This window comes from Theropithecus gelada, chromosome 7b (genome assembly GCF_003255815.1).
Source record: "Theropithecus gelada isolate Dixy chromosome 7b, Tgel_1.0, whole genome shotgun sequence".
NCBI classification, from domain to species: Eukaryota; Metazoa; Chordata; class Mammalia; order Primates; family Cercopithecidae; genus Theropithecus; species Theropithecus gelada.
The window spans coordinates 74,830,481-74,838,135 of NC_037675.1; the positions used below are offsets into that span (position 1 = coordinate 74,830,481).

At 44.5% G+C, this 7,655-nt stretch overlaps 1 long non-coding RNA gene across 1 annotated transcript; it reads right to left on the minus strand.

Moving 5' to 3' along the window:
• Nucleotides 1-2,653: 2,653 nt before the first annotated feature.
• LOC112629430 lies at nucleotides 2,654-6,223 on the minus strand. The gene is made up of 3 exons (XR_003120595.1): nucleotides 5,217-6,223; nucleotides 4,251-4,422; nucleotides 2,654-2,983 (listed from the first exon to the last, which is right to left on the minus strand). It is a non-coding gene; the product is annotated as an uncharacterized LOC112629430 (long non-coding RNA).
• Between the last annotated feature and the right edge of the window lie 1,432 nt (nucleotides 6,224-7,655).

The window sequence follows — 7,655 nt, forward strand, 5'->3', positions numbered from 1 at the left end:
ACTTCTAACCTATCCATTGGATAATGGGGCGGCAGCTCTCCTCTCTGATTGGCTTAATTTACCCGCCCGTCATCGCTCTTTACCGCCCCTTTTCCTAAACCCGGTATTCGCCCCCGCCCGGACCTGGAGCGTCCTAGCCCAAGCTTTAGTTGTAGTTGGTTGAGGGTTGGGCAATTCGAAGTTATGATAGGCTGCTAAAAGTGTCTGTTAAGCTAACTGGCAAGAGATGTGACGGCTAAGGTTGATTCACGCTTGTGCATAGTTTGGTTGCGCAGTGGAAGCAAAGGAGGGTTAGACGCTCACATCCGTGGTTACCCGGGAAGGGTTAACTCTTTGTTGTAGAGTTTTCTCTGTAAACTCTTCCGCTTCTCCAGCTCCCTTCCTGCAAGGAGAAGCTTATCTCTGCTAGCTTTACTCATAGGGGTAGTACTTACAAAACACCAACAGCAGAGGTTGTGTTTAAGTAGTATTTCCAAGCCCTGGGGAGAAAGGTATCAGAGAGATAAAAAATGTCCCCTTCTTTTCTTTGGTCTCAATGCACCCAGTTTCATTGAAGTTCTTTCCAGGCGCCTCCATGCTAAAGGGCAAAGCGCAAACTTTCATTTAGCAGAAATCAGTCAACTTCGGTTGCAATTGTAAATGTCGTCAATAAACTGAAGTGGCGTATTGAGAGTTCTCCAGCTTCCAGATCCACTCCTGGCTGACCCCTGCCAATTGACCAGTCATTAGCAACTTTCTTTTTTTTTTTTTTTTTTTTTTTGAGGGGTTTTTGTTTCCCAGGCTGGAGTGCAATGGCGCTATCTCGGCTCATTGCAACCTCCGCCTCCCAGGTTCAAGCGATTCTCCTGCCTTAGCCTCCCGAGTAGTTGGGATTATAGGCATGAGTCGGGGGTTTCTCCATGTTGGTCAGGCTGGTCTCGAACTCCCAACCTCAGTTGATCCGCCGGCCTCAGCCTCCCAAAGTGCTGGTATTACAGGCGTGAGCCGCCACGCCGGGTTCGCAACTTTCTAATAAGCGGGCCACATTATATATACCCTTGTGATGCTCTGGAAATGAGAATTCTGCTTCCCCCCACCTCTCACTGCCACTTTGTTTTTCTGTTCAGCAGTTCTTAAATAGCCCTACTAGCTTTAGATACTTTAAAAGCTTCTCTCTCTCTCTCTTTCTTTTTTCTAAACCTCTCTTCCTAGCAGTCTAAATTAGGGCCATTGAATGAATTGCCGGGTTGTGTGTGTGTGTGTGTGTGTGTGTGTTTCCCCTCACTTGGCACAATGCACAAGAATAAATGATTGCATTTTTTATTCACTTGGGTACAAATCACAGTAGGCATTTTTGAGAAATCTGGTGTTGCTATAAAAACTCTTGTGCTCCTAGAAATATATTCATCATTAGCTTTTTGCTTTTCTTTTTTTTTTCCACCCACTTTTCCTGCTCCTAAATAACGAAATGCTGATCTGATTACTCTTTCAATTTCTAAATCAGATTTAAATGTACCTTCTCACAACTTCACCTATGATACATAAACCCATGGGCCATGAAACATAACACCCAGGGATAGGTTAAGACACCGTCAGGCCGTGAAGTGGCTCACGCCTGTAATCCCAGCACTCTGGGAGGCCAAGCTGGGCAGATCAGATCACCTGAGGTCAGGAGTTTGAGACCATCCTGGCCAACATGGTGAAACCCCTGTCTCTACAGATTGTGCCACTGCACTCCAGCCTGGGCAACAGAGTGAGACTCTGTCTTTAAAAAAAAAAAAAAAAAAGACACTGTCGGCCGGGCGCAGTGGCTCAAGCCTGTAATCCCAGCACTTTGGGAGGCTGAGACGGGCGGATCACGAGGTCAGGAGATCGAGAGCATCCTGGCTAACACGGTGAAACCCCGTCTCTAGTAAAAAAAAAATACGAGAAAACTAGCCGGGCGAGGTGGCTGGCGCCTGTAGTCCCAGCTACTCGGGAGGCTGAGGCAGGAGAACGGCATAAACCCGGGAGGCGGAGCTTGCAGTGAGCCGAGATCCGGCCACTGCACTCCAGCCTGGGCGACAGAGCGAGACTCGTCTCAAAAAAAAAAAAAAAAGACACTGTCAAGGAGGCATTCCCCTCAAGGATGTGGACTTTGGAAATTTTGTGCTTTGTCCCTTTCTTCTTTCTGCTAACTCTATGTCTCATATTTCTTCTATTTACTAACCTCCTTGTTCTTTGCAGAGCAAGTTACAAGGAGTCTAAAACTGTATGGTTTATTATTCAGAAAAATATTGTCTATTTTCTAGCCTATATTTTTAGTCAAGTTTAAATAAAGTACATACTTCTATCACCAAACTAAGCAGAAATTATTCCTCCAGTAACTATACATAACAATAAAGTGCCTTTTCCTAGTTATTTTCCGGAACTTTCCTCCCCCTCCTCTCTTCCTCACCTTCCAATTTAGAAATAACCTCCCATTCAATTCGATGACTCACAAAAAGCCTGTGAAAGGAAAGTGGAAAAGCCAAAATAACTTAGAGATGTCTGAATCATTCAGTTGAAGGAAAGATCAGACATTGACCATGATAAGAAAGACGCCAAGACATAAGGCAAGCCTGAGCTAACATCCCGTAACATATGAAGTAATGCAAATGTGAAGATGCCCCAAGAAAAAGCAAATACCAGTATGTCCTTTTACGCAGCCTTTTAATGTATCACCAGCAGCTTGCTTCTCTCTAGTCTTGGCAGTGTGCCGTGCTACCAATTTTAGAGCAAGTTAGAAGACAATTAATGTCCTGACAGATAGGAAACAATAACGTCATAGCAGGGCATGACCCTTATTATGGTACTTTGGGTAATAATGGCTCTTGCACAGCCATAGTGACTAGGTGCCGTAGAGAACATAGAATTAGGCCAGCCTTGTTAAGTGGACTTGCCATCTAAGTTTAGGAACGCAGCAAAATTACTATCACAAAACTAGGTGGAAAATTGTCACAAAAGTCAGCCGCTATTTCATATGCTAAAAAAAAGAAAAAAGAAAAAAAGCATGCATAAACGCTTTTGCTCATACACACACATATATCATTCCTGTTCTTTGTGAATATCAGTTAAGAAAGGACATATAAAATAAATATGTTACAACCCAGTAAGAAGTGGGAAAACCTTAAGGAAGGTTTTAAGGAACATGCCTTGAAATAACAGAAGGCTATTGTGTTATCAAAGACTGTGCAATACCGGAGGGGTTATTGCTTGTATCCTACATTTTGCTTTCACGTGCACAAGGTAACCCTATCATGTAATTACTCCATCCAGCTTTTCTCTTCTCTTTCCTGTGTTTTGTGCTTCTCCACCATTCTCAGGGCTCCCTCTCAGAAAGCAAGAACACTGGAGTCTGGGAGTCTACAGCTTCATGTTGCATGGCTGGCTGTGGAGGTCCTGCAGATGGTATCTGTTCAGAGCCACTTGGGCACGACCATAATGGCAGGTACCCTCGGGGCAAAAATAGCGTTTATAAATCCCAATTAAGCAGAAAACAGAGGACTCAGAGAGATGTCCAATATCTGAGGAGTGATATAGTGTGCCTTGGGCTTTCCTGTATACTAATGCTGTTTCTCCTGCTCTTTCATAATGTCACTTTTCAAGGGAAAAGAATCCAAGTCTCCTTTCATTTCTATTTTAGCCCACAGGGGCAGTCTCACTAGAGAAAGGATCCATTTTTTACTTTTGGATTTTTTTCCTTTGGATTCTACGCACGATTCCAATTCCAACTAGATTAGAGAAATAAACAACCGGTGGAGAAGAAAATCACTCAGATAGCAGACAAGGGCCAGAGCTGCCTGCCACTAGCAGTTGGAGGCAAGCCAAAATATTTGATAAGACGTAGTTTCCTGAGTTAGGGATCCCTGAGGGTGGAGGCTGACAAAGATGAAGGGATTAGAGAGAAAGGGAGGGAAAAGGAGGGAAGAGGAGGAGATGAGGGGGCAGGAGAGAAAAGGGTAAGAAAAGCTAGAAAAACAGTCAAGAAGCCCAATCAGAGTGCTGAGCCAGCTTACCGTCCTGCCTCGCCTACCTCCTACTGCCACCCATGTGGACTTTACACCAGGTTGCATAATTATACCAGCAAAGTGCAGACTCTGCCACTGGTTAAAAGGGAAAGCATGCCAGGCTCCAGCCTATGGGACCGTTGTTCTGCTGCCACCTGGAAATCCTCCCAGAGCTCAAAGCCTGCTGCTCTGGGCAAAGCTGACAAGGAAGGACGGATTCATGCAGCCAACCAAGGAGCATACCTCCGTTTGACTTCCTTAAGGTGACCACTGGCAAAAAGCACTGGCTAAACAAAGGGAGACTATCTGGGAGAAGGTGTTTTTACCCTTTCAAGCTGGGGTGCTTTCACCACAGGGAAGTGCTGCGCTGCTTTCCACGCTGGAACAAGGCACTGTGGTTTCAAAGTTCAAGGCTCTGTTTCAGGGATGGGAAGAAAAAAAAAATCAGTGAAAGGAGGTGTTCTGGTCTCTCAGGCAGAACCATTTGTTATCTGATTCCAGAGCTCGTGTAATTTTTAAATACCACGCTATGCCTTTTCATTACTAAATGCATTCATTTTCATCCTCAAGAAAAGTGTATGCCCCCTTCCACCTGCTTTACATATTGTGGGTAAGATGGCTTGAGTGCTTGTAAAAATGGATGGACTGTAGCTCTCAGTTCTGCCATTGCGCTATTGACTGGAGCTCCTGGTTACTATCACTAGATCTATGGGTGGATCAACCATTCTTCTGCAGCAGGGAGTGGACCCACTGAAAGCACTTAACACCATTTAAACTTTTGTCCATCTCTGTTTTACATGCACACACAGAGTTTCCTGGAAACATGGCTACACTCCAAGGATTTCAGAGAATAGAATTCTTCTAGAACTGCAGTGTCCCAATCACTTGGAACCTCATCAGAAAGCAGACTTAAACTCAGAACCTAGAACCTAGAACTTAATATGTTCCAAAAGCTTTGGCTCTGCCATTTACCGACTGTGTAATTTGGAGAACATTGATTCATCACCCTAAAGCTTCGTTTTCTTCATCTATAAAATGAGATATGTATTAGCTATCTTGTCTTGCATAACAAATTACCCAAAACTCAGTAGCTTAAAACAACATTTATCATCTCAGTTTCTGTGGGTCAACCCTCTGGCTTTGGGTCTCTTATAAGACCACAGTCATCTCAAGCTCACCTGGAACAGATCTGCTTCCTACCTCACTCACCTGGTTATTGTTGGCAGGACTCACTTCCTAAAGCCTTGGTTCCCCAGGAGCTATTGGCCAAAAGCCTTCCTTGGTGCCCTGCCTCATGGACCTCTTCGTAGAGCATCTCACAACATGGCAGCTTACTTCATCAGTGCAAGCAAGCAAGAGCAAGAGAGAGGGCTCACCAGAGAGAGTAATAGCAAAACAGAAGGCACAGTCTTTTGTAATCCAATCACAGATGTGACATCCCATCACTGTTGCCACATCCTGTTAGTAGTAAGTCATTACGTCCAGCCCACACTCAAGGAGATTACACAAGGATGTAAAGACCAGCAAGAAGATCATTCAGAGCTATTTTAGAAGCAGCCTACTCTAAGATTATAATAATATCTAGGGTTTGTTTAAAATTTAAATTTGAGATTACATGGCGGCAGCTACTTGGGAGGCTGAGGTGGGAGGCTCACTTAGGCCAGGGGCGTTTGAGACCAGCTTGGGCAACATAGTGAGACTCCTCCATCTCTTTAAAAAAAAAAAAAAAAGAAATATATGTGTTTATTTTTAAATATACAAAAATCAAATTAGAGAATATGTTCAATTCAGAGCCAGCATGTTATGTAATATATAACTGTTATATATAATAACTATTATTACCATTAATATTATTATTGAGTATATAGTGGCTGGTTTTCTCCCCTAGCTCCTAGAAAGAACCCTTTTATGAGGAGTAAATGAAATAATATATATAATTCAGGACCCTGACATGTAACAAATGCTCAAAAATCATTAGTTATTGTTAACTAATGCCGGGCACCGTGGCTCACGCCTGTAATCCCAGCACTTTGGGAGGCCGAGGCAGGCGGATCACGAGGTCAGGAGATCGAGACCATCCTGGCGAACACGGTGAAACCCTGTCTCTACTAAAAATACAAAAAAATTAGCTGGGCATGGTGGCGGACACCTGTAATCCCAGCTACTCAGGAGGCTGAGGCAGGAGAATGGCATGAACCTGGGAGGCGGAGCTTGCAGTGAGCTGAGATGGCGCCACTGCACTCTAGCCTGGGAGACAGTGAGACTCCGTCTCAAAAAAAAAAGAAAAAAAATTATTAATAAACGTGTGATATTTGATACTCTCTCCAAGCTACTGGAAGGAAATACTATGAACTCTCATTACTTTTCCAGGGTGGCCTTATTTCCATATATTTTGTTCAGTTTTTCCATTAGCACCCTATACTCGCCAGAGCACAATTCCAGATTTGGGGTTCATAAAATATGACCACCAAAGCCATAACACAGTCTAATTTCCTGCCTGCCCTGTACCAAGAAGGGTATTCCCAAAACTAGTAAAATGGGCTAATTATGGCCGCACCTCCTACATGCACATGAGCCTGGCCCTAATCAGAATCCAGAGAGAAGGGATTGTGCCTGGGAGAATGACCAGAGACTTGGCTATGTGACCTTTGTCTCTTTCAAAATATGGTCATCATTGTGCAGTCTACTGAGTCAATCCTCAACTAAGAATGAGAGAAAGAGGGACCTACACATTGCCTACAGATGGGAAAAGAGTGTCCAAGAAGACGTTTTCTTTTTTTTTTTTTTTTTTTTTTGAGACGGAGTCTTGCTCTGTCGCCCAGGCTGGAGTGCAGTGGCCGGATCTCAGCTCACTGCAAGCTCCGCCTCCCGGGTTCACGCCATTCTCCTGCCTCAGCCTCCCAAGCAGCTGGGACTACAGGCGCTCGCCACCTCGCCCGGCTAGTTTTTTTGTATTTTTTAGTAGAGACGGGGTTTCACCGTGTTAGCCAGGATGGTCTCGATCTCCTGACCTCGTGATCCGCCCATCTCGGCCTCCCAAAGTGCTGGGATTACAGGCTTGAGCCACCGCGCCCGGCCCAAGAAGACGTTTTCACACCTGGGTTGGAAGTAGTAAGAACCGATAAAAATAAAGAGCAATTTTGCAATTAGAAAGTTGGAAGAGAGAGTCCAGTTTGCAACATGAAAGAAAGATCACTAAGAGGCTGGAGTCACCCTTAAGGCCTGGGTTGAAGCTGTCTTCCTTATAAAGGTGGAGGATATTGAGGGTTGGCCTGTGGCCAGGAAAAATGAGGAACTATAATCAAGAAAACCCCATTATTTTGGCCTTGAGTCATTTTCAGGGCTCACCCACAATTATTACATAAGAAAGACAGAAAAAACAAAAACCTCCTAAAGTGTAAATGATCCTTAAACTAAAAACACTGTAGAAATACAAAGATCCAGGCTGGGTGTGGTGGCTCATGCCTGTAATCCCAGCACTTTGGGAGGCTGAGGCGGGCAGATCACCTGAGGTTGGGAGTTCAAGACCAGCCTGACCAACATGGAGAAAACCCGTCTCTACTAAAAATACAGAATTAGCCAGGCGTGGTTGCACATGCCTGTAATCCCAGCTACTCGGGAGGCTGAGGCAGGAGAATCACTTAAACC